The sequence below is a fragment of the Tachyglossus aculeatus genome, chromosome 6, assembly GCF_015852505.1.
Source record: "Tachyglossus aculeatus isolate mTacAcu1 chromosome 6, mTacAcu1.pri, whole genome shotgun sequence".
In the NCBI taxonomy this organism is placed as follows: Eukaryota; Metazoa; Chordata; class Mammalia; order Monotremata; family Tachyglossidae; genus Tachyglossus; species Tachyglossus aculeatus.
This window is the reverse complement of record NC_052071.1, coordinates 11,531,156-11,553,739: the sequence shown is the minus strand read 5'-3', so window position 1 is coordinate 11,553,739 and position 22,584 is coordinate 11,531,156. Positions and strand designations below refer to the sequence as shown.

The 22,584-nt window shown below is 49.8% G+C and overlaps 1 non-coding gene across 1 annotated transcript; it reads left to right on the top strand.

Moving 5' to 3' along the window:
- Window positions 1-14,370: 14,370 nt before the first annotated feature.
- Window positions 14,371-14,508, top strand: LOC119930295. Its single transcript, XR_005451777.1, has one exon. It is a non-coding gene; the product is annotated as a small nucleolar RNA SNORA7 (small nucleolar RNA).
- The last annotated feature ends 8,076 nt before the right edge of the window (window positions 14,509-22,584 follow it).

Genomic DNA, 22,584 nt, shown 5'->3' with positions numbered 1-22,584 from the left:
TCAATGATGATGATGATGATGATGGCATTTGTTAAGCGCTATGTGCAAAGCACTGTTCTAAGCGCTGGGAGGGGGATACAAGGTGATCAGGTCGTCCCACGTGGGGCTCACAGTCTTAATCCCCATTTTACAGATGAGGGAACTGAGGCTCAGAGAAGTTAAGTGACTTGCCCAAGGTCACACAGCAGACATGTGGCAGAGCAGGGATTCGAACCCATGACTTCTGACTCCAAAGCCCGTGCTCTTTCCACTGAGCCAAGCTGCTCCTCAATGAAATTTTGAAGTGGGGGAGTGCTTCTAAGTGCTTCTAAGCACTCCCCAGTGCTTAGAACAGTGCTTTGCACATAGTAAGTGCTTTACAAATACCATTATTATTATTAGTTCTAGACTGTGAGCCCACTGTTGGGTCGGGACCGTCTCTAGATGTTGCCAACTTGTACTTCCCAAGTGCTTAGTACAGTGCTCTGCACACAGTAAGCGCTCAATAAATACGATTGAATGAATTAGCAGTAGTAAGCGCTTAACACATGCTATTATTATTATTATTATAGGAACGAATAGGAGAGTAGCGAGGTGAGGTAGGAGGGGAGACAGGTGAGGTGCTGCTACTGTTAGTAATAATAATGATGGTATTTGTTAAGCGCTTACTATGTGTCCAACATTGTTCTAAGCGCTGGTAGATACTGGGTTATCAGGTTGTCCCACGTGGGGCTCACAGTCTTCATCCCCATTTTACAGATGAGGGAACTGAGGCACCGAGAAGTTAGGTGACTCGCCCAAAGTCACACAGCAGATAAATGGCTGGGCCAGGATTAGAACCCATGACTTCTAATTCCCAGGCCCGGGCTCTTTCCACTAAGCCACGTACCGCTGCTGCTACTACTGGGATTGCTGCTACTACTCTACTCATACTGCTACTACAGCTAATATTCTGCTTATTCTAATATTCTACTTATTCTGCTTATTCTATTCTGCTTATTCTAATATTCTGCTTATTCTAATATTCTGGTTATTCATTATTCAATCATAGTTACTGAGCGCTTACTGGGTGCAGAACACTGTACTAAGCACTTGGCAGAGTGTAATACAATAATAAACAGACACATTCCCTGCCCACAATGAGCTTACAGTCTAGAGGTCGAGCGTGTACCTCCTAATACTGACGCTTTTGCTACTACCAATAATAATGGTATTTGTTAAGCGCTTACTGTGTGCCAAGCACTGTTCTAAGCACTGGGGTAGATACAAGGTGATCAGGTTGTCCCACGTGGGGCTCACAGTCTCAATCCCCATTTTCCAGATGAGGGAACTGAGGCCCAGAGAAGTGAAGTGACTTGCCCAAAGTCACACAGCAGACAGGTGGCAGAGCCGGGATTAGAACCCGTGACCTCTGACTCCGAAGCCCGTGTCTTTCCACTGAGCCACGCTGCTTCTACTGAGATTGAGAATGAGAATGGTGACGCCACATGGCTTAGTGGAAAGAGCCGGGAGGACATCATGGGTTCTAATCCCGGCTCCACCACGTGTCTGCTGTGTGACCTTAGGCAAGTCACTTCACTTCTCTGTGCCTCAGTTACCTCACCTGCAAAATGGGGATTAAAACTGTGAGCCCCCTGTGGGACTACCTGTTTAGCTTGTAGCAGCGTGGCTCAGTGGAAAGAGCCCAGGCTTTGGAGTCAAAGGCCATGAGTTCAAATCCCAGCTCCGCCAGTTGTCAGCTGTGTGACCTTGGGCAAGTCACTTAACTTCTCTGTGCCTCAGTGACCTCATCTGTAAAATGGGGATTAAGACTGTGAGCCCCCCGTGGGGCACCCTAATCACCTTGTAACCTCCCCAGTGCTTAGAAAAGTGCTTTGCACATAGTAAGTGCTTAATAAATGCCATCATTATTATTAGTAGTAGTAGTAGTATTAGCTATCCCAGTGCTTAGAACAGTGCTCGGCAAATAGTAAACGCTTAACAAATATCATAATTATTATTAACAAATACCATCATTTTTATTACTACTATATTACTACAATTATTACTACTATCACTGCTACTGCTACTCCGGCTACAGCTACTTGTGAAGCAGCGTGGCTCAGTGGAAAGAGCCCAGGCTTTGGAGTCAGAGGTCCTGGGTTCGAATCCTGGTTCCACCACATGTCTGCTGTGTGACCTTGGGCAAGTCACTTCACTTCTCTGAGCCTCAGTTACCTCATCTGGAAAATGGGGATTAAAACTGTGAGCCCACATGGGACAACCTGATCGCCTTGTATCCCCCCCAGCGCTTAGAACAGTGCTTTGCATATAGTAAGCGCTTAACCAATGCCATTATTATTATTATTATTACTATTACTGCTGCAGCTATTAGTGACAAGAGCACCGACTCAGGAGTCAAAGGTTGTGGGTTCTAATCCCGCTCTGCCGCTTGTCTGCTATGTGACCTTGGGCAAGTCACTTCACTTCTCTGGGCCTCAGTTACCTCATCTGTGAAATGGGGATCGAGACCGGGAGCCCCACGTGGGTCAGGGACTGTGTCCAACCTGATTACCTTGTATAAGGGACCACCTCTATATGTTGCCAACTTTTACTTCCCAAGCGCTCAGTACAGCGCTCTGCACACAGTAAGCGCTCAATAAATACAATTGAATGAATGAATGAATCTACCTCAGTGCTTAGTACAGTGCCCGGCACAGAGTAAGCATTTAACGAAGACCATAATTATTATTGATTATTATTACTGTTACTATTACTACTGTTATCGCTTGAAGCAGCGTGGCTCAGTGGAAAGAGCACCGGCTCGGGAGTCAGCGGTCGTGGGTTCTAATCCTGCCTCCGTCACTTGTCAGCTGTGTGACTTTGGGCAAGTCACTTCACTTCTCTGGGCCTCAGTTACCTCATCTGGAAAATGGGGATGAAGACTGTGAGCCCCACGTGGGACAACCTTGATTACCTTATATCCCCCCAGCGCTTAGAACAGTGCTTGGCGCATAGTAAGCGCTTGATAAATACCAGCATTATTATTATTCATTCATTCTTTCAATCGTATTTATTGAGTGCTTACTGTGTGCAGGGCACTGTACTAAGCGCTTGGGAAGTACAAGTTTGCAACATATAGAGACGGTCCCTACCCAACAGCGGGCTCACAGTCTTTATTACTACTACTACTGATATTGCTACTGCTGCTACAGTTACTGCTTCTCCTGCACACGGTAAGCGCTCAATAAATGCGATTGAATGAATGAATGTTGCCCGTGCCCGGACAAACACACAAACGCACACACACAAACACACAAAGCCCAGCTCAGCTTGGCCCCCACCCGCTTCAACATCCAGTGTTGCAGGGGACGGAGGGCGCAGTCCACCAATCCATCACTGATGATGATGATAATGGCATTTATTAGGTGCTTACTATGTGCAAAGCACTGTTCTAAGCGCTGGGGAGGTTACGAGGTGATCGGGTTGTCCCACGGGGGGCTCACAGTCTCCATCCCCACTTTACAGATGAGGGAACTGAGGCACAGAGAAGTGAAGTGACTTGCCCAAAGTCACCCAGCTGACAATTGGCAGAGGCGGGATTTGAACCCATGACCTCTTACTCCAAAGCATGCTCTTTCCACTCTGTCTTCTTCTGATGGTCTCCTTGACCGTCTCGCCTCTGACCTCTGGCTCACACCCTCCCCCCTGCCTGGACTTGAGAAGCAACATGGCTCAGTGGAAAGAGCCCGGGCTTTGGAGTCAGAGGTCGTGGGTTCGAATTCCAGCTCCGCCACATGTCTGCTGTGTGACCTTGGGCAAGTCACTTCACTTCTCTGGGCCTCAGTTACCTCATCTGCAAAATGGGGATTAAGACTGCGAGCCCCGTGTGGGACAGCCTGATCACCTCATATCCCCGCCCAACACTTGGAACAGTGCTTTGCATATAGTAAGCGCTTAACAAATGTCATCATTATTATTATTATTGTTATCTACCCGACTCAGCTCTCAGCTCTGAAATCCCGTTTCCTCTGGGATGCCTTCCCTGATTCATTTTTCTTCTCCCTGGGTCAACTCTTCATTCATTCAGTAGTATTTATTGAGCACTTATGGTGTGCAAAGTACCATAGTAAGGGCCTTCAATTTCATCTCCCTTTAGCTGAGCCCATAAGCACAACCTCCGAGCATCTTTGGTAATAATAATAATAATGATGGCATTTGTTAAGCGCTTACTATGTGCCAAGCACTATTCTAAGCGCTGGGGAGGTTACAAGGTGATCAGGTTGTCCCATGAGGGAATCTCACAGTTTTCATCCCCATTTTACAGATGTGATAACCGAGGCACAAAGAAGTGAAGTAACTTGCCCAGAGTCACACAGCTGACAATTGGCGGAGCCAGGATTTGAACCCATGACCTCCGACTCCAAAGTCCAGGCTCTTCCCCCAGAGCCACGTCCTGATTTACGGTCTCTACTACTTAGGCTCTTCATCCTCTCTGCAAATTCATTTGTGTCTGTCTCCCCTACGAGATAGTCAGATATTTACTGAGCACTTACTGTGTGCAGTTTGGTTTTGTTCTCTGTCTCCCCCTTCTCGACTGTGAGCCCACTGTTGGGTAGGGACCGTCTCTATATGTTGCCAACTTGGACTTCCCAAGCGCTTAGTACAGTGCTCTGCACACAGTAAGCGTTCAATAAATATGATTGAATGAATGAATGAATACTAAGAGCTTGCGAGAGGACAATAGAACAATACACAGACACATTTCCTGCCCACAGCGAGCTTACAGTCCAGATAGCAACTCCTCGTGAGCAGAGATTGTGTCCTTTATCTCTTTTCTCCTCTCCCAAGAGCTTATTGCAGTGCTCTGCACAGTAAGTGCTAGATTATAATAATAACCATGGTAGTTCATTCATTCAATCGTATTTACTGAGCGCTTACTGTGTGAGAGCACTGTACTGAGCGCTTGGGAAGTACAAGTTGGCAACATAGAGAGATGGTCCCTACCCAACAGCGGGCTCACAGTCTAGAAGGGGGAGACGCAACAAAATAACCGTGGTTGTTGAGAAGCACTTCCTATGTGCCAAGAGCTAGCAAAAGCACTGGGGTGGATAGAAGATAATCAGGTCGGACACAGTCCCTGTTCCACACAGAGTCCACAGCATCAGTAGAAGAAGAACAGGTATTAATAATTTGTTAAGCGCTTACTATGTGCCAGGCACTGCGCTAAGCGCTGGGGTGAGTATAAGCAAATCGGGTTGGACACAGTCCCTGTCCCCCATGGGGCTCACATTCTTAACCGCCATTTTACAGATGAGGTAACCGAGGCACAGAGAAGGGAAGTAACTTGCCCCAGATCACACAGCAGACAAGGGGTGGAGGCAGGTTTAGAACTCAGGTCCTTCCAACTCCCAGGCCTGTGTTCTACCAACTGGACCATACTGCTTTCCCCATTGTACGAGGTGAGGAAACTGAAGCACAGAGATGTTAGGTGACTGGCTTAAGGTCACTTGACGGGCCGGTGGCAGAGTAAGTATTAGAACCCAGGTCTCCTGGTTCCCAGGCACGGGCTCTTTAAAGTAGGCCAATAATGCTCAATAAATACAGGTGGACAGACTCTCACCCTCAATAACGTCATCTTTAAAAGCAAAGGGCTGCGTTTTTCTGTTTTTCTTCGCGTGTTTGTGTGTGTTCAGCACCAGTCTTCGGGGTGTGTAGGGACGGAGAGTGTGGTGGCGGTTCTGGGGACGGGACGGGCTGGTCGGCCCCTCTGCTGACTTTCCCAGAGGACTCGCCCAGAGGCCCAGCGGGCTTTCTTCCCACTGGGGCTCAGAGGTTGTGGGCCAGCTGTCGCCGGCATCGGGTGGACACAGCTGCGGCCAACATAGGAGCGAGACCGAGAGCCGGAAAGGCCTGGGGACTGATGGTCTTGTTTCTACTCCAGTGCTTGGCTCGTAGTGAGTGCTTAACAAATACCTCTATTTATTAAATGAGCACCGGAATTGCCGTGGGGGGGAGGGAGGACAGGGGTGTACTCTCCCAAGCACTTAGTACAGTGCTCTGCCCGGTAAGCATTCCATAAATGCCATCGATGATGATGATGGAGAAGCCATTACCATTTGGGGCCTGAGGAATGTCAGTGGTGTCAGGCAAGAGAGCCTCATGATGGGGGAGACTGAGGGAAGGCTAATGCCTCCCAGCGCTTGGCAACAAGACTGTGCTCCTACAGTCCAGCCCCCTGCTTTCTGAGGGTTCCCAGTACAGGGTTCTGCACCCCAAAAGTGTTCACTATTCATTCATTCAATCATATTTATTGAGCACTTACTGTGTGCAGAGCACTGTACTAAGCGCTTGGGAAGTACAAGTTGGCAACACAGAGAGACGGTCCCAACCCAACAGCAGGCTCACAATCTAGAAGGGGGAGACAGAGAACAAAACAAAACATATTAACAAAATAAAATAAATAGAATAAAAATGTACAAATAAAATAGAGTAATACAGTGCTCTGCACACGTTAGGCCCCCAGTAAGTAGTGAAGATGATAATAGGAGAAGCAGCGTGACTCAGTGGAAAGAGCCCAGACTTTGGAGTCAGAGGTCATGGGTTCAAATCCTGGCTCTGCCAACTGTCAGCTGTGTGACTTTGGGCAAGTCACTTCACTCCTCTGTGCCTCAGTTACCTCATCTGTAAAATGGGGATGAAGACTGTGAGCCCTCCGTGGGACAACTTGATCACCTTGTAACCTCCCCAGCGCTTAGAACAGTGCTTTGCACATAGTAACCATCCTTCCCGTCTCACAAGCCCGCAACCTTGGTGTCATCCTCGACTCCGCTCTCTCCTTCACCCCTCACATCCAAGCCGTCACCAAAACCTGCCGGTCTCACCTCCGCAACGTTGCCAAGATCCGCCCTTTCCTCTCCATCCATACCGCTACCCTGCTCATTCAAGCTCTCATCCTATCCCGTCTGGACTACTGCATCAGCCTTCTCTCTGATCTCCCATCCTCGTGTCTCTCCCCACTTCAATCCATACTTCATGCTGCTGCCCAGATTATCTTTGTCCAGAAACGCTCTGGGCATATTACTCCCCTCCTCAAAAATCTCCAGTGGCTATCAATCAATCATATTTATTGAGCGCTTACCATGTGCAGAGCACTGTACTAAGTGCTTGGGAAGTACAAATTGGCAACATATAGAGACAGTCCCTACCCAACATTGTGCTCACAGTCTAAAAGTGGCTACCAATCAATCTGCGCATCAGGCAGAAACTCCTCACCCTGGGCTTCAAGGCTGTCCATCACCTCGCCCCCTCCTACCTCACCTCCCTTCTCTCCTTCTACAGCCCACCCGCACCCTCTGCTCCTCTGCTGCTAATCTCCTCACCGTGCCTCGTTCTCACCTGTCCCGCCATCGACCCCCGGCTCACGCCATCCCCCTGGCCTGGAATGCCCTCCCTCTGCCCATCCGCCAAGCTAGCTCTCTTCCTCCCTTCAAGGCCCTACTGAGAGCTCACCTCCTCCAGGAGGCCTTCCCACACTGAGCCCCTTCCTTCCTCTCCCCCTCGTCCCCCTCTCCATCCCCCTCATCTTACCTCCTTCCCTTCCCCACAGCACCTGTATATATGTATATATGTTCGTACATATTTATTACTCTATTTATTTTACTTGTACATATCTATTCTATTTTATTTTGTTAGTATGTTTGGTTTTGTTCTCTGTCTCCCCCTTTTAGACTGTGAGCCCACTGTTGGGTAGGGACTGTCTCTATATGTTGCCAACTTGTACTTCCCAAGCGCTCAGTACAGTGCTCTGCACACAGTAAGCGCTCAATAAATACGATTGATGATGATGATGATAGTAAGTGCTTAATAAATGCCATTATTATTAGTAGCATTATAATAGATGATGGTGGTGTTCACACTGGAAGCTGGGGATTGGATGCGGGGAGGAGAACTCCCAGCTCCAGTCAAAGGGAAACTCCGGATTCCATTCCCTCAGGGGGATCCTTCTTTAAACTGCGGCATTTATTAAGCACTTCCCAAGTGCCAAAGCGCCATGCTAAGCACTGGGCTAGATACATCGGTTCAGACGCAATCCTGTCCCAAACCAGCTGACAATCTTAGAGTTGGGAAGAGCTGGTATTTTATCCCCAGTTTACAGATGAGGAAACTGAGGCTCAGAGAGCTTGTGACTTTCCCATATAACAGGACAGCGGCAGAGGTTAGGGCTTCCCTGGGTTTAGGATGGGGATTCATAGTCCTGGAATCTCTAAGCTTCGCAGTTCATAGCCCTATTACTTCTGGGCTTTAGGTTCTGAATACCTAACCCTGGTAGCAGTAGTAGCAGAAGTAATAGGAGTATTTATTAGGCGCTTACTATGTGCAGTGTACTGTACTAAACTCTGGGAAAGAATACCCACATAGGGTTCTGGCCCTCAAGGGACTCACCATCTAAGAGAAGGGAACGGGTGACGGACCCCTAAGGAGAAAGTAAAACACTAAGAGCACAAAATCAGAATAAAAGAGCACAGGCTTACTAGTCAGAGGACCTGTGTTCTAATCCCGGCTTCACTACTTGTCAGAGAAGCAGCGTGGCTCACTGGAAAGAGCATGGGCTTTGGAGTCAGAGGTCATGGGTTCGAATCCCAGATCCACCACATGTCTGCTGTGTGACCTTGGGCAAGTCACTGAACTTCTCTGAGCCTCAGTGACCTCATCTGTAAAATGGGGATTAGGACTGTGAGCCCCACGTGGGACAACCTGATCACCTTGTATCCCCGTCAGCGCTTAGAACAGTGCTTTGCACATAGTAAGCGCTTAACAAATGCCATCATCATTATTATTATTATTACTTGTCTGCTTTGTGCTTCAGTTACCTCATCTGTATGTTCCCAGCTTATACTTCCCAAGCGCTTAGTACAGTGCTCTGCACATAGTAAACACTCAATAAATACGATTGATTGATTGATTGATTGATCTGTAAAACAGGGATGAAAGCTGTGACCCTGTCCAACTTGATCTTGTAGCTACGCTGGTGATTAGTACAGTGCCTGGCACAATCCAGTGCTTAGAACAGTGCTTTGCACATAGTAAGTGCTTAATAAATGCCATCATTATTATTAACAAATATAAAAAAAAAGAGGAGGAGGAGACAAAGACAAGCTTCCTGCTTCAGTGAAAGGATCCAGTGGGGAGGAGCAGTGGCCGGCAGACAGAGGTTTGGGATCCTGGTTTCCAGGTGGACACAGCCCACCCCAGCCCGGTCATAGCCCTCTGACCCGAGCCTGAGGGTCACAGCGTTGTGTGAGTTTGATTCGCACACAGGCCGGGGCAGGGTTGGGGGATGAGAGCGTGCCCACTCTCAGCAACAATGAACAGTTTCTTCTCAGCCGGCTCTCTCGTGAAAGACATTGCTACACACTCAAAAAATACGCTTGAAATACGATGGAATGATAATAATAATAATTGTGGTATTTTTTGAGTGCTTTACTATGTGCCAGACACTGACCTAAATACTGGGGTGGATGCAAGAAATTCGGGTTAGACACATTTCTTGTCCCACAGAGGTCTTGCAGTCTTAAGCCCTATTTTACAGGTGAGGTAACAGGCACAGTGAAGTGAAGTGACTTGCCCAGGTTACATAGCAGACAAGTGGTGAAGCCGGAATTAGAAGCCAGGTGTTTGTGGCCCCCAGGCCCGCGCTTGGCCGGGATCTCCTATGAACCCCAGGCTCCAGAATCCTGCCATCTGGCCTAGCCCTCGGCCTCCAGGACTTCCCCAGTGAGCCCAGGGGCAGAGGAAGAGCTGGAGGCCTGGGCCAGACCTGGGCCAGTCTGGCCTGAGGATTAAAGCCGGGGAGGGGGCTTACTTGGCCTGAACCCCCCACATCCCTGGCTGGTCCCGAGAGGCCTGAAGCCTGGACAGACGTTCACGGAGCGACGGGCAGCTGTCTTTCCCTGGCCGGCTCCGTCCGGACCGCACAGGAGTTCAGGAGCAGATCTGGTAGCAAGGGCCGGGGGCCACCACCTGGAGGATGCAGATTTGGGGGCCACAGACAGGGGGTTCAGCTTTGGGGGTATGGCCTGGAGATGCAGGATTGGGGGTACAGGCTGAGAGGAGCTAGTTGAGGGTAAAGGCTGGGGCGACAAGCCAGAGGGCACAGATTGAGGAGGGCAGGGTGGGAGTGTAGACTGGGAGGGTGCCCGCCAGGGAACACGTTTGGGGGTTCAGTTCAAGGGGTGTTGGCTTGTGAAGGGGACAAGGGGCGGGGTATGCTCTCTGCCTTTGTTCTTTTTCTGCTTTCCCTGACCAGGCCGCCCGGACTGTGGCGTTTCAATCAGAGGAAACAGAGAGACCAAGGAAGTGAAGAAAAAAAAAATCACATCACAACTGGGGCTGCCAATGTAAACACTCCCCAGCTTCCTGTTGTTGTAGCCCAAAATGTATCATGACATCACTCCCAGCTCTCCCCAAGAGCCATGCAGCTCCCCTGCCAGCCCCTGCCCTCCCTTGCCCGCCCCCACCCACCCCCGCCTCCGCTGGGCCCCGAAGCCCCTATAAGGCAGCCGAGGCGGCCTGCACAGGAAGGCAGACGCAGGTCGGACTGAGACTTCTTCAGTTTCTTGGCAAATCCCAGGCTTCCCAAACAGGAAAAGCCGCTTTGACTTTTCCTAAAGGAGCCCGGACAGAATGATGGCCGGGCCTCTCTGGAGAGGGAATGAGTCAGGAGGTTGGGCAGGAAGGAAGGGAGGGGTGGCGAGAGATGGAGGGACAGAGTCGCAGAGAAGGAGGGAGAGCGGCTCAGGTCCCCTCAGCCTGCCCAGGGCCCCACCACGGTCGCACCATCAGGGCCCTGCCACTTCTTTGCTGTGGTACACGGAGCAAACAACGTAGAGTCTCTGGGCTTCCATTTCTCTGCCTAAGAAATGGAGGGAAGGATCTCCTCAGTGATAATGGCGGTCCGTGGCAGGAATGGATTCGGGAAGGGCTGTGAGTTGGCCCTTCTCCGTAGCCTCCTCGAGCGGGAGATTGGCTGAATCCCTCGATCTCAAGCCACCCGCCCCGAGGGACAATATGTCCTCCCTGCTGCCCCTTCCCTCCCTTCATCTCCCCTGCCCTCTTCTCTCCTTCCCTCCTCTCCTCTCCCATTCCGCTTCCAGAACCAGGCAGAGGGTTCCCAGCTGCCGTCCCAACATTTGGAGCGCTCAAAAAGCAGCAGCAGTTCAATCCCTCAGCACTCCAGAGAAGGTTTCAGATGGACCAGGATCTCTCAGTTCCCTCCACTTTTTTCCCGTCCCTACCATCCTCTCCCACCTCCCCCCAAACCCCCCACCCCACCCCCAAAGCACATCTGGAGCTGTTTTGTTTTGTTCTTCAGTTTTGTTTTGTTGTCTGTCTCCCCCTTCTAGACTGTGAGCCCGTTGTTGGGTAGGGACCGTCTATATATGTTGCCGACTTGTACTTCCCAAGCGCTTAGTACAGTGCGCTGCACACAGTAAGCGCTCAATAAATATGATTGAATGAATGAATGAATGAGTGGAGCTTCTATTCCCTGCAACCCTCTCCATCCTCCACTGCCATCCTCTTTGTCCTCCCCAAATCGAGTCTCCCTTCCCTCAGCTCTCCATTGCCTTTTTTAATAGCATTTTTATTAAGTGCTTACTATGTGCAAAGCACTGTTCTAAGCTCTGGGGAGGTTACAACGTAAACAGGTTCTAATAATAATAATAATGGCATTTATTAAGCGCTTACTATGTGCAAAGCACTGTGTACCACGTGGGGCTCATAGTCTTAATCCCCATTTTACAGATGAGGTAACTGAGGCCCAGAGAAGTGAAGTGACTTGCCCACAGTCACACAGCTGACAAGTGGTGGAGCCGGGATTTGAACCCATGACCTCTGACTCCAAAGCCCGGACTCTTTCCACTGAGCCACGCTGCTTCTCCGTGAACAAACTCTCATTCATTCATTCATTCAATCATATTTACTGAGCACTTACTGTGTGCAGAGCACTGTACTAAGTGATTGGGAGAGTACACTAAAACGATAAACAGACACATTCCCTGCCCACAGTGAGCTTACAGGCTAGACTGGGGAGGCAGACATCGATACAAATAAAGAAATCACAGATCTATACATAAGTGCATGGCTCAGTGGAAAGAGCCCGGGCTTTGGAGTCAGAGGTCGTGGGTTCAAATTCCACCTCTTGCAACTGTCAGCTGTGTGATTTAGGGCAAGTCACTTAACTTCTCTGTGCCTCAGTTCCCTCATCTGTAAAATGGGGATTTTTTAATGGCATTTATTAAGCGCTTACTATGTGCAATGCACTGTTCTAAGCGCTGGGGAGGTTAAAAGGTGATCAGATTGTCCCACAGGGGGCTCACAGTCTTCATCCCCATTTTCCAGATGAGGTAACTGAGGACCAGAGAAGTGAAGTGACTTGCCCAAAGCCACACAGCTGACAATTGGCAGAGCCGGGATTTGAACCCATGACCTCTGACTTCAAAGCCCGGGCTCTTTCCACTGAGCCACGCTGCTTCTCCAGCGTTCTCAAAACTGGAGCATGCTGTTAATCCTGTTTTAATCACAGGATTAAAACTGTGAGCCCCCTGGGAGACAACCTGATCACCTTGTCACCTCCCCAGCACTTACAACAGTGCTTTGCACATAATAAGCGCTTAAGAAATGCCATCATTATTATTATTAAATGCAGTGGGGCTGGGAGAGGGGAAAAACAAAGGGAGCAAGTCAGGGCGATGCAGAACGGAGTGGAAGAAAAGGAGGGGCTTAGTTTGGGAAGACCCCTTGGGTGAGATGCGCTCTCAATAAGGCTTTCAAGTGGGATTGAATAATTGTCTATTTAGTCTAATTGACTATAATAATGGATTTGAGGAGGGATGAGCGTTCCAGGCCAGAGGCGGGACATTGGCTAGGGGTCTGCTGTGAGAGGGAGGGATAGTGACAGAGTTGTCTCTCGTTCAGCCTCCGTCTTTTCCTAGTTTCCTCCCTCCTCCTTCCTCCATCCTCCTTCCTCACCTGCCTGGGGAATTGGCTCTCTTTATGATACCGTCTCCTCTGCCACTTATTCAGATTTGAAGGGGCTGCAGGTTCTCCCACCCATCCTGGGGAAAGGGGATGGAGTCAGCCCGCTGCTCACCTGAGGAAACGGGGGAGAATCATCCCCCCACATCAGGGCAGCAGCGTAGACTTGTGGAAAGAGTCTGGGCCTGGGAGTTGGAAGACCCGAATTCTCTTCCACTTGCCTTCTGTGCGACCTTGGTCAAGACACTTCACTTCTCTGGGCCTCAGTTTCCTCATCTGTTCTCCTGCTCCTTTAGATGAGGAGCCCCATGAAGGACGGGGACTGTGTCTGACCTGATTATCCTGTGCTTGAAAAACGGCAAGTGCTAAACAATTAATAAACAGTATTTATTGAGCACTTATTGTGCGCAGAGCACTGTACTAAGTGCTTGGGAGAGTACAATATAATAGAATCGGTAGATGTAATAATAATAGCATTCAATAATTATGGTATTTGTTAAGCTTACTATGTGCCAAGCACTGTTAATAATAATAATAATGATGGCATTTATTAAGCGCTTACTACGTGCAAAGCACTGTTATAAGCGCTGGGGAGGTTACAAGGTGATCAAGTTGTCCCACAGGGGGCTCACAGTCTTAATCCCCCATTATACAGATGAGGTAACTGAGGCCCAGAGAAGTTAAGCAACTTGCCCAAAGTCACACAGCTGACAAGTGGTGGAGCCAGGATTTGAACCCATGACCTTTGACTCCAAAGCCTGCGCTCTTTCCACTGAGCCACGCCGATTTTCTGTAGAAGCAGCTCTGGGGTAAATACAAGGTAATCAAGTCCCACGTGGGGCTCACAGTCTCAATCCCCATTTTACATTCAATCGTATTTCTTGAGCGCTTACTGTGTGCAGAGCACTGTACTAAGGGCTTGGGAAGTACAAGTTGGCAACATATAGAGACGGTCCCTACCCAACAGCGGGCTCACGGTCTAGAAGGGGACTACATGATGGCATTTGTTAAGTGCTTACTATGTGCCAAGCACTGTTCTAAGCACTGGGGGGATACAAGGTAATCAAGTTGTCCCACATGGGGCTCACAGTCTCAATCCCCATTTTACAGAAGAGGTAACTGAGGCCCAGAGAAGTGACTTGCCCAAGGTCACACAGCAGACAAGTGGTGGAGCCTGGATTAGAACCCATGACCTCTGATTCCCAAGCCCGTGCTCAAGCCACTAGGCCACGCTGCTCCTCTAGATATATTCCCTGGTCACAAGGAGCTTACAGTCTAGAGGGACAACCATCGCAGTTATTATTATTATTAGAACTACATCACTTTCCCACTCCGCCTCCTCTTTTTCCCTATGGTATTTGTTAAGCGTTCACTCCCCTCTAAGGATCGCAGCTGGAGAGTTTCCAGCACTCTACCAGTCTCGGCTTCGGGAGGGAGAGTCAAGCAGAGGCCTACCCACTCCATTCGTAGCTTGGGCAGTGGCTAGCGAGTGGCAGGCAATCTACTACAAGTCAAAACTCACCTGTGCTGGGCAGCAGCGACACAGGAAAGAGTTGAGGGCGGAGACTCAAGTTCGCTGCGGGGAAGGAGACAATAGTAAACCAGTTCCATATTTTTACCAAGAAAACCTAATGGATCCACTACCAGAATGATTGCAGATGGAGGTGGGACGTTCTGGGACAGATGTGTCTGTGGAGTCGCTATGGGTCGGAAACGACTCGATCGCCTAAGGCAAGTATTTGTTATGTGTCAAACACTGTTCTAAGTACTAGGGTAGGTACAAATTAATTAGGTCAGACACAGTCCCTGTCCCACATGAGGCTCACAGTCAAAGTAGGAGGGAGAATAGGTTCTCAGTCCCCACTTTACGGTTGACAAAACCGAGGCACAAGAGAAGTAAGGTGACTTGCCCGAGGTCTCCCAGCAAATAGTTGGCAGAGCCGGAATTAGAACTCAGGTCCTCTGACTCTTTCCCCTTCTCTCTCTTTGAACGCCCATGGTCCATCTGTACCACACTCTATATCTCCCACGGGCCCCTCGGCCCACCTCTGGGTTTCTCTCTGTCTCTCCATCCCTTCTCCAACCCTGATCCTTGAGGGCTTCGGTCCCTCTAGACTGTAAGCTTGGTGTGGGCAGGAACATGCCCACCAACTCTGTTAAACCATGCTAAATACAGTGCTTTGCACCCAGGAAGCACTCAATATATATGACTGACTGATTCAACCTTCATGTGGGCATCCATGCCCTACCACCATCCCGCTTCCTTTCACTTGACTCTCCTGAGATATCCAATCAATTAATCAATCAGTTGTTTCGCCCTCAGCCTCAATTACAGCAGAGGAACTCTCTGCTGGTCCTCAGCAGGCTCTGTGTATGTTGGACGGAACATAAAAACCCCGGTTCTGCCTTTTCGGACTCTTCACCTCTGGCCAAGGGAAATACCCGGAAACCGCAGCCTCACCTCCTTGCAAACCTTCCACCCCGCTACACTATAACTGAGCTCTCTATCAGTCCTGGGCACGCTCTGCATGCCAGCCACACTGCCAAACTCGGCCCTGGCTCCCCTCCGCACCATCAAGGAGACCCCATCTCATCTTGCTTTCCTCCACCTCAGTGGGAAAGGGAACAGTACCTTCAGCATATCGAGGCCCCCTCAAAACCTCAGGAAGCCCAGTGACCGCGGTAGCCATGGCTGTGACTTCAGATATGCCAGGGACTCTGAATCATTAGGAACCTGAAATTCTGCTCCCCCAGCCACAGTTCCCAACTGACTTTGGTTTTTGTGTATTTTGCATCTGTCCTTGTCTCTTATGTTGTTTTAATGCTTTATTGTTTCATTGCTGCCAATGTGCCTGTCTCCAGTCTTCTCCCCTCCCCTTTATTCGTCAACTGTGAGCCCCTTGGGAGACAGGGCCCATGTTTAATTCCCATTTGTATGTTCTTTCCCAGCACTTTGTGCAGTGCTCTGCGCACAGTAGAAGTTAAAGCATAGCATTACTACTATACTATTAAGCATTTAATCGGACCATGTGAGAGAGACCTATGGATTTGGTAGACATGACTCCTGCCCTCAAGGAGCTCCCAGCTCAGTGAGGGTGTGAAGCAGCATTGGTTAATGGATAGTGGCCTGGGAATCAGAAAGACCTGGGTTCTAATCCTGCCCTGCCACTTGTCTGCTGTGTGACCTTGGGCAAGTCGCTCGATTTCTCTGTGCCTCAGTTACCTCATCAGTAAGATGGGGGTTGAGACTGTGAGCCCCGTGGACAGGGACTGTGTCCAACCCAATCCGTTTGTATCCCTACCAGCGCTTAGCACAACCCCTGGCACACAGGAAGCATGTAACAAATACCACAGGAAAAAAAGAGATACTGAAGTCAATGCCAGGCAGGAGGAGTCAATATAGTGTAAATATGTGTACAAAAGTGCTCCTGGGGAAGGGATGTGTGAGTGTCCTGATAAACCCCTCAGGGGGATGGTGGGGGTGGGGGTCAGCATGGAGGAGAGATGGCCCAGTCCTGGGGCCATCCCAATCAGCAACCACCAGTCTCCTCCCCTCAAGAGGTAAGCAGCAGAGAGTGAGGCCGTGGTGGAACTGGGGTGATGGTCGGAAACATAGCTAGGGGCGAATCAGGATGGAGGTCAGAGGCCGGGAAGCTACTGGGATACAGTACTGGGATACTGTGGGACCCAAATGACCCTAGAGGCTCAGGCAGAGGGTTCTTTCCTAGGGCTGGGTCAGCCCCAAGACGTACATGACGTGCATGTTGGCCTCTGGATCTAGACTGTGAGCCTGCTGTTGGGTAGGGACTGTTTCTATATGTTGCCAACTTATACTTCCCAAGCACTTAGTACAGTGCTCTGCACACAGTAAGCGCTCAATAAATACGATTGATTGATTGATTGGATCCCAAACTGGCCTAGTTTGAGAAGCAGCGTGGCTCAGTGGAAAGAGCCCGGGCTTTGGAGTCAGAGGTCATGGGTTCGAATCCCGCCTCCGCCACATGTCTGCTGTGTGACCTTGGGCAAGTCGCTTAACTTCTCTGAGCCTCAGTTACCTCATCTGTAAAATGGGGATTAAGACTGTGAGCCCCACATGGGTCAGCTTGATCACCTTGTATCCCCCCCAGCGCTTAGAACAGTGCTCTGCACATAGTAAGCGCTTAACAAATGCCATCATTATTATTATTATTATTAGTGGATAGAGACTGCCCTGAGTTCTAATCCCAGCTCTACCACTCATCTGCCGTGTGATCCTGGGCTAGTCACTTCACTTCTCTAGGCCTCAGTTCCATCATCTGAAAAATGGGGCTTAGGACTGCGAGTCCTACATGGGACAGGGACTGCGTTCAACCCAATTTGCTTTATCCCACCCCAGAGTTTAGTACAGTTCCTGGCACATAGCAAGCCCTTAACAAATACCACAGTTATTATTAATTATTATGTTGTTAGCTTAGCTCTCACCTCTCCCCTTTCCTGTCCTGGGCCCAGGGTCCTGCAGTGGAAGCCCCAACCGTCCAGGGAAGGGGCAGGGAAGCTGAGGAGGAGGAGGCACCGGGCAGGCTTGGCCACGGGACCACCTGACCAAGAGTCCAGGGTGAGGGAACCAGTGGACCTTGCGAGAGCGGCTCCTGGCCACCAAGCATGGAGCCCACCACCCAGGGGCTTGGGCAGGAGCCACAGGGCCACCTGAGCAAGTGGCCAAGTGAGGGAACCCTGGAGGAGTCCCACGTGAAGGGAGCTGGGAAGTCCATCCCTCCGATCACCAGCTTCCTGGATCCAGGATCAATCCATCCATCAATCCACCCTAGTATTTACCCAGTGCCGACGGCCTGCCAGCCCTGGGGAGAGTTCAGGAGGATGAGCAGAGGATGAGCAGGAGGATCCCAACCCTCAAGGAACTGAAAACCTACCAGGGGTAACAGATTCTCAAGTGCTGTGGTTTGGGTAACCTCCTCACGGTACCTCAACCTCTTCTATCTCACTGCTGACGCCGTTGCCCACGTCCTTTCTCTGGTCTGGAATTCCCTCCCTCTCTTTATGTACCAGTCTGCCACTCTCCCAACTTTCAAAGCCTTATGAAAATCACATCTCCAAGTGACCTTCCAATCAATCAATCCTATTTATTGAGCACTTACCATTCTCAGAGTGCCATACTAGGCACTTGGGAGGGTACAATATAGATTATTCATTCATTGAATCATATTTATCTTACTGTGTGCAGAGCACTGTACTAAGCGCTTGGGAAGTACAAGTTGGCAACATATAGAGACGGTCCCTACCCAACAGTGGGCTCAGTAAGCCCTCTTTTCCCCTACATTCTCTCCTTTCTGTGTCACCCTGACATTCAGCCCACCTCACCCTCAGCCTCACGGCACTTATATCCATATCTATAATTTATGTATTTATATTAATGTCTGTCTCCCCCTCGAGACTGTAAGCTCCTTGTGGGCAGGGAGTGTTGTCCACCAACTTCTGTAGTAAGTTCTTACGGGCACAGTTGGGAGATTGAACCTCGGAACAAGAGAACTGAATCAGGGAGGGCTTCCCAGAGGAGGTGTGATTTCAGAAAGACTTTGACAGTGGAGAGAGTGGGATCTGGTGGATTTGAATGGGAAGGAGGCCTGGACCAGAGGAAGGGCATGTGCCAAAGCTGGAGGTGAGAGAGATGGGAAGGGGGCATAGTGAGCAGGTTATCTGGAGAGGAACCAAAGTGCACACTGTGTGTGGTGGGAAAAGGGAGAGAAGAGGGAGTGTAAGCTCTTCCTCTAGAATGTTAGCTCCTTCATGGAAGGGACCATATCTATCAACTCTGTTGCACTGTACTCTTACAAGTGTTGGGTACAGTGCTCTCCACACACTAAGTACTCAATAAATGCCACTGATTGAGGCTGGTGGAGCACTTTAGACCCCCTGTTTGATGCAGAGAGGAACAGGTAAACCTTGGAGGGGTTTAAGGAGAGGGGCAGCCTGCAGAATACTGTTTTAGAAAGGGGTTTCAGCAACAAAGTGAGGTTTGGGATGGACCGGTAAATCAGGCCCATGGCCAACAAGGGGACCGTTTGGATGGAGAGAGGAAGGGGAGAATTCTGGAAATGTGAAGGAGAAACCTGCAGGACTTGGCAGCAGACTGAACGTTGGAATTGAAAGAGAAGAAAGAATCAAGGATCATGGATAATGGAGTGGAGGATAATGCCAAGGTTATGGGCCCAAGAGGCAGTGAGGATGGGGGCGTTGCCGATGGGATGGGAAAATCGAGTCCCCAGAGTTGGGAGTTCAGGGTGGGGAGAGGGTTCGGGAGGGAAGAGAAGTAGTTTAGGGTTAGGCAAGTTGAACTCAAGATGGGGCATCCATGCTTGGGGAAGAGGAAGCATGTCCCTCTGAACATCCACCAAGCTAGCTCTCTTCCTCCCTTCAAGGCCCTACTGAGAGCTCACCTCCTCCAGGAGGCCTTCCCAGACTGAGCCCCTCCTTCCTCTCCCCCTCCTCCCCCTCCCTATCCCCCCGGCCTTACCTCCTTCCCCTCCCCACAGCACCTGTATATATGTATATATGTTTGTACATATTTATTACTCTATTTTATTTGTACATATTTATTCTAATTATTTTATTTTGTTAATACGTTTTGTTTTGTTCTCTGTCTCCCCCTTCTAGACTGTGAGCCTGCTGTTGGGTAGGGACCGTCTCTATGTTGCTAACTTGTACTTCCCAAGCACTTAGTCCAGTGCTCTGCACACAGTAAGCGCTAAATAAATATGACTGAATGAATGAATGAATGAATGTCAGAGGATCAGAGAGGAAGGAGGAGGAGGGGGCCGGAGATACAACAGCCCCACAGTTCTCTGATCACAACTCCCCAACAGCTCCGGGGCAGCCTCACTGAACCCCGATTTCCAGCTTCGGGGGGCCCTGCGGAGTTATTGCCCATTGGTTAGGGTGGCGGACTCTGCCAGGGAGCAGAAAGGGGGGACGGTTGGTGGCTAGTTCTGCCGGGTCCCCGTTGCTCCCTCCGCTTCTAGGGGTTGGCCACTGTCCCCCTCCCTCTGCTTTTAGGGGGGAGAGAGAGAGCATAGTTGGGGGCTGGCTCAGTCCGATCCCAGCTGCCTCTCCTCTCCTGGGGGTTGGCCTCTGCCTTCCCCAGGAGGCCCCTGTCTGCCCAGGGGGGTGATGACAGTGGGAGGGGAGGAGAGTCTGCCACTCCCCAAGAGCACAAATCAGTTTCCCATCTCATGGCTCCTGGAGGGAGGGCTGGGGCAGCTTACCCCCCACCCCCCTCATTCCTCATTCACAGCCCCGTGGCCCAAAGGTGCAGGGACTGGCTTTGTTCCAGGGCCCGCAGCACCCAGGGGCTTGCCTCTCATGTCAGGCTACTGGCCACTAGTCTCAGCTGACCCCCCCGATCCCAGGATTCCCAGTTCCCCCCTGCCTTTCTCCCAGTTCCCTGCTGAAACAGAGGCAGACGCAGAGCGTTGGGTCTCTTCCCTGTTATCAATCAATCAATGGTTTTTAGCGAACTGTCACAATGGGCACTGTACCACTAAGAGAGTTAGTAGGCACGTTCCTTTTCATGGCTGTCACCATCGACAGCAGAAGCATTTATTGAGATCATTCATTAATTCGTATTTATTGAGCACTTGCTGTGTGTAAAGCACTGTACTAAGCACTTGGGAGAGTACAGTATAATAATAAACAGACACATTCCCTGCCCACAATGAGCTTACAGTCTAGAGATGGGAGACAGACATCAATACAAATAAATGAACTACAGCTATGTACGTAAGTGCTGTGGGACTGGGAGGGGGGAAGAATAAAGGGAGCAAGTCAGGGTGATGCAGAAGGGAGTGGGTGAAGAGGAAAGGGGGCCCTGGTCTGGGAAGGCCTCTCGGAGGGGACGTGCCTTCAATACTTCACTCTGCTGCCCGGACCATCTTTGTGTAGAAACACTCTGGGCATGTTACTCCCCTCCTCAAAAATCTCCAGTGGCTGCCTGTCAACCTATGCGTCAAGCAAAAACTCCTCACTCTCGACTTCAAGGCTGTCCCCTCCTACCTCACCTCCCTTCTCTCCTTCTCCAGCCCAGCCCGCACCCTCCGCTCCTCTGCCACTAACCTCCTCACTGTACCTCGTTCTCACCTGTCCCACCATCAACCCCCGGCCTAGAATGCCCTCCCTACACACATCCTCCAAGCTAGCTCTCTTCCTCCCTTCAAAGCCCTACTGAGAGCTCACCTCCTCCAAGGGGCCTTCCCAGACTGAGCCCCCTTTTTCCTCTCCTCCTCCCCATCCCCCCCGCCCTACCTCCTTCCCCTCCCCACAGCACCTGTATATATGTTTGCACAGATTTATTACTCTATTTATTTTACTTGTACGTATTTACTATTCTATTTATTTTGTTAATGATGTACATTTAGCTTTAGTTCTATTTGTTCTGATGTCCTGACACCTGTCCACTTGTTTCGTTTTGCTGTCTGTCTCCCCCTTCTAGCCAGTGAGCCCACTGTTGGGTAGGGACCGTCTCTATATGTTGCCAACTTGTACTTCCCAAGCGCTTACTACAGTGCTCTGCACACAGTAAGCACTCAATAAATACGATTGAATGAAAAATGAATGAATAAGGCTTTGAAGGGCTGGGAGAGTAATTGTCCGTCACATTTGAGGAGGAAGGGCATTCCAGGCACTCGTGTAGATACAGGACAATCAGTACCCAGCGAGCAGTCAATAGATGCCGTTGATTGATTTATTGATTGATTGATTAAACACAGTCCCTTGCTCCACTTGGGGCCCATAAGTCTACCATGTGCAGGGCAGGGCAGGGCACCATTCTGGGCATCTCCTGGAACAGGGGCACTGCATGCTCTGGTTTGGGGGCTAGAATGCTACCAGGGGATCATCCTTCTAGACTGTGAACCCGTTGTTGGGTAGGGACCATCTCTATATGTTGCTGACTTGTACTTCCCAAGCACGTAGTACTGTGCTCTGCACTCAGTAAGCACTCAATAAATACGATTGAATGAATGAATCCTCCAGGGATGCAAGCCAGCCTGCTTGGGCTTGGCAAAGAAATGGCTTTTATACATGAGTCGGGTGGGGAATGGGATGGGTTTTCCTTAAGGCGAGATTTACAGTAAAAGCCAGCCTGACATTTTGGGAGAAGCGGGTGGACTGTGTGCCTAATAATAATAATAATAATAATAATAATAATGGTATTTGTTAAGTGCTTACTGTGGACAGAGCACTGTTCTAAGCGCTGATGGTATTTGTTAAGTGCTTACTATGGGCAAAGCACTGTTCTAAGCATTGATGGTATTTGTTGAGTGCTTACTATGGGCAAAGCACTGTTCTAAGCACTGATGGTATTTGTTGAGTGCTTACTATGTGCAAAGCACTGTTCTAAGCGCTGATGGTATCTGTTAAGTGCTTACTATGGGCAAAGCACTGTTCTAAGCACTGATGGTATTTGTTAAGTGCTTACTATGGGCAAAGCACTGTTCTAAGCACTGATGGTATTTGTTAAGTGCTTACTATGTGCAAAGCACTGTTCTAAGCACTGATGGTATTTGTTAAGTGCTTACTATGTGCCAAGCACAGTTC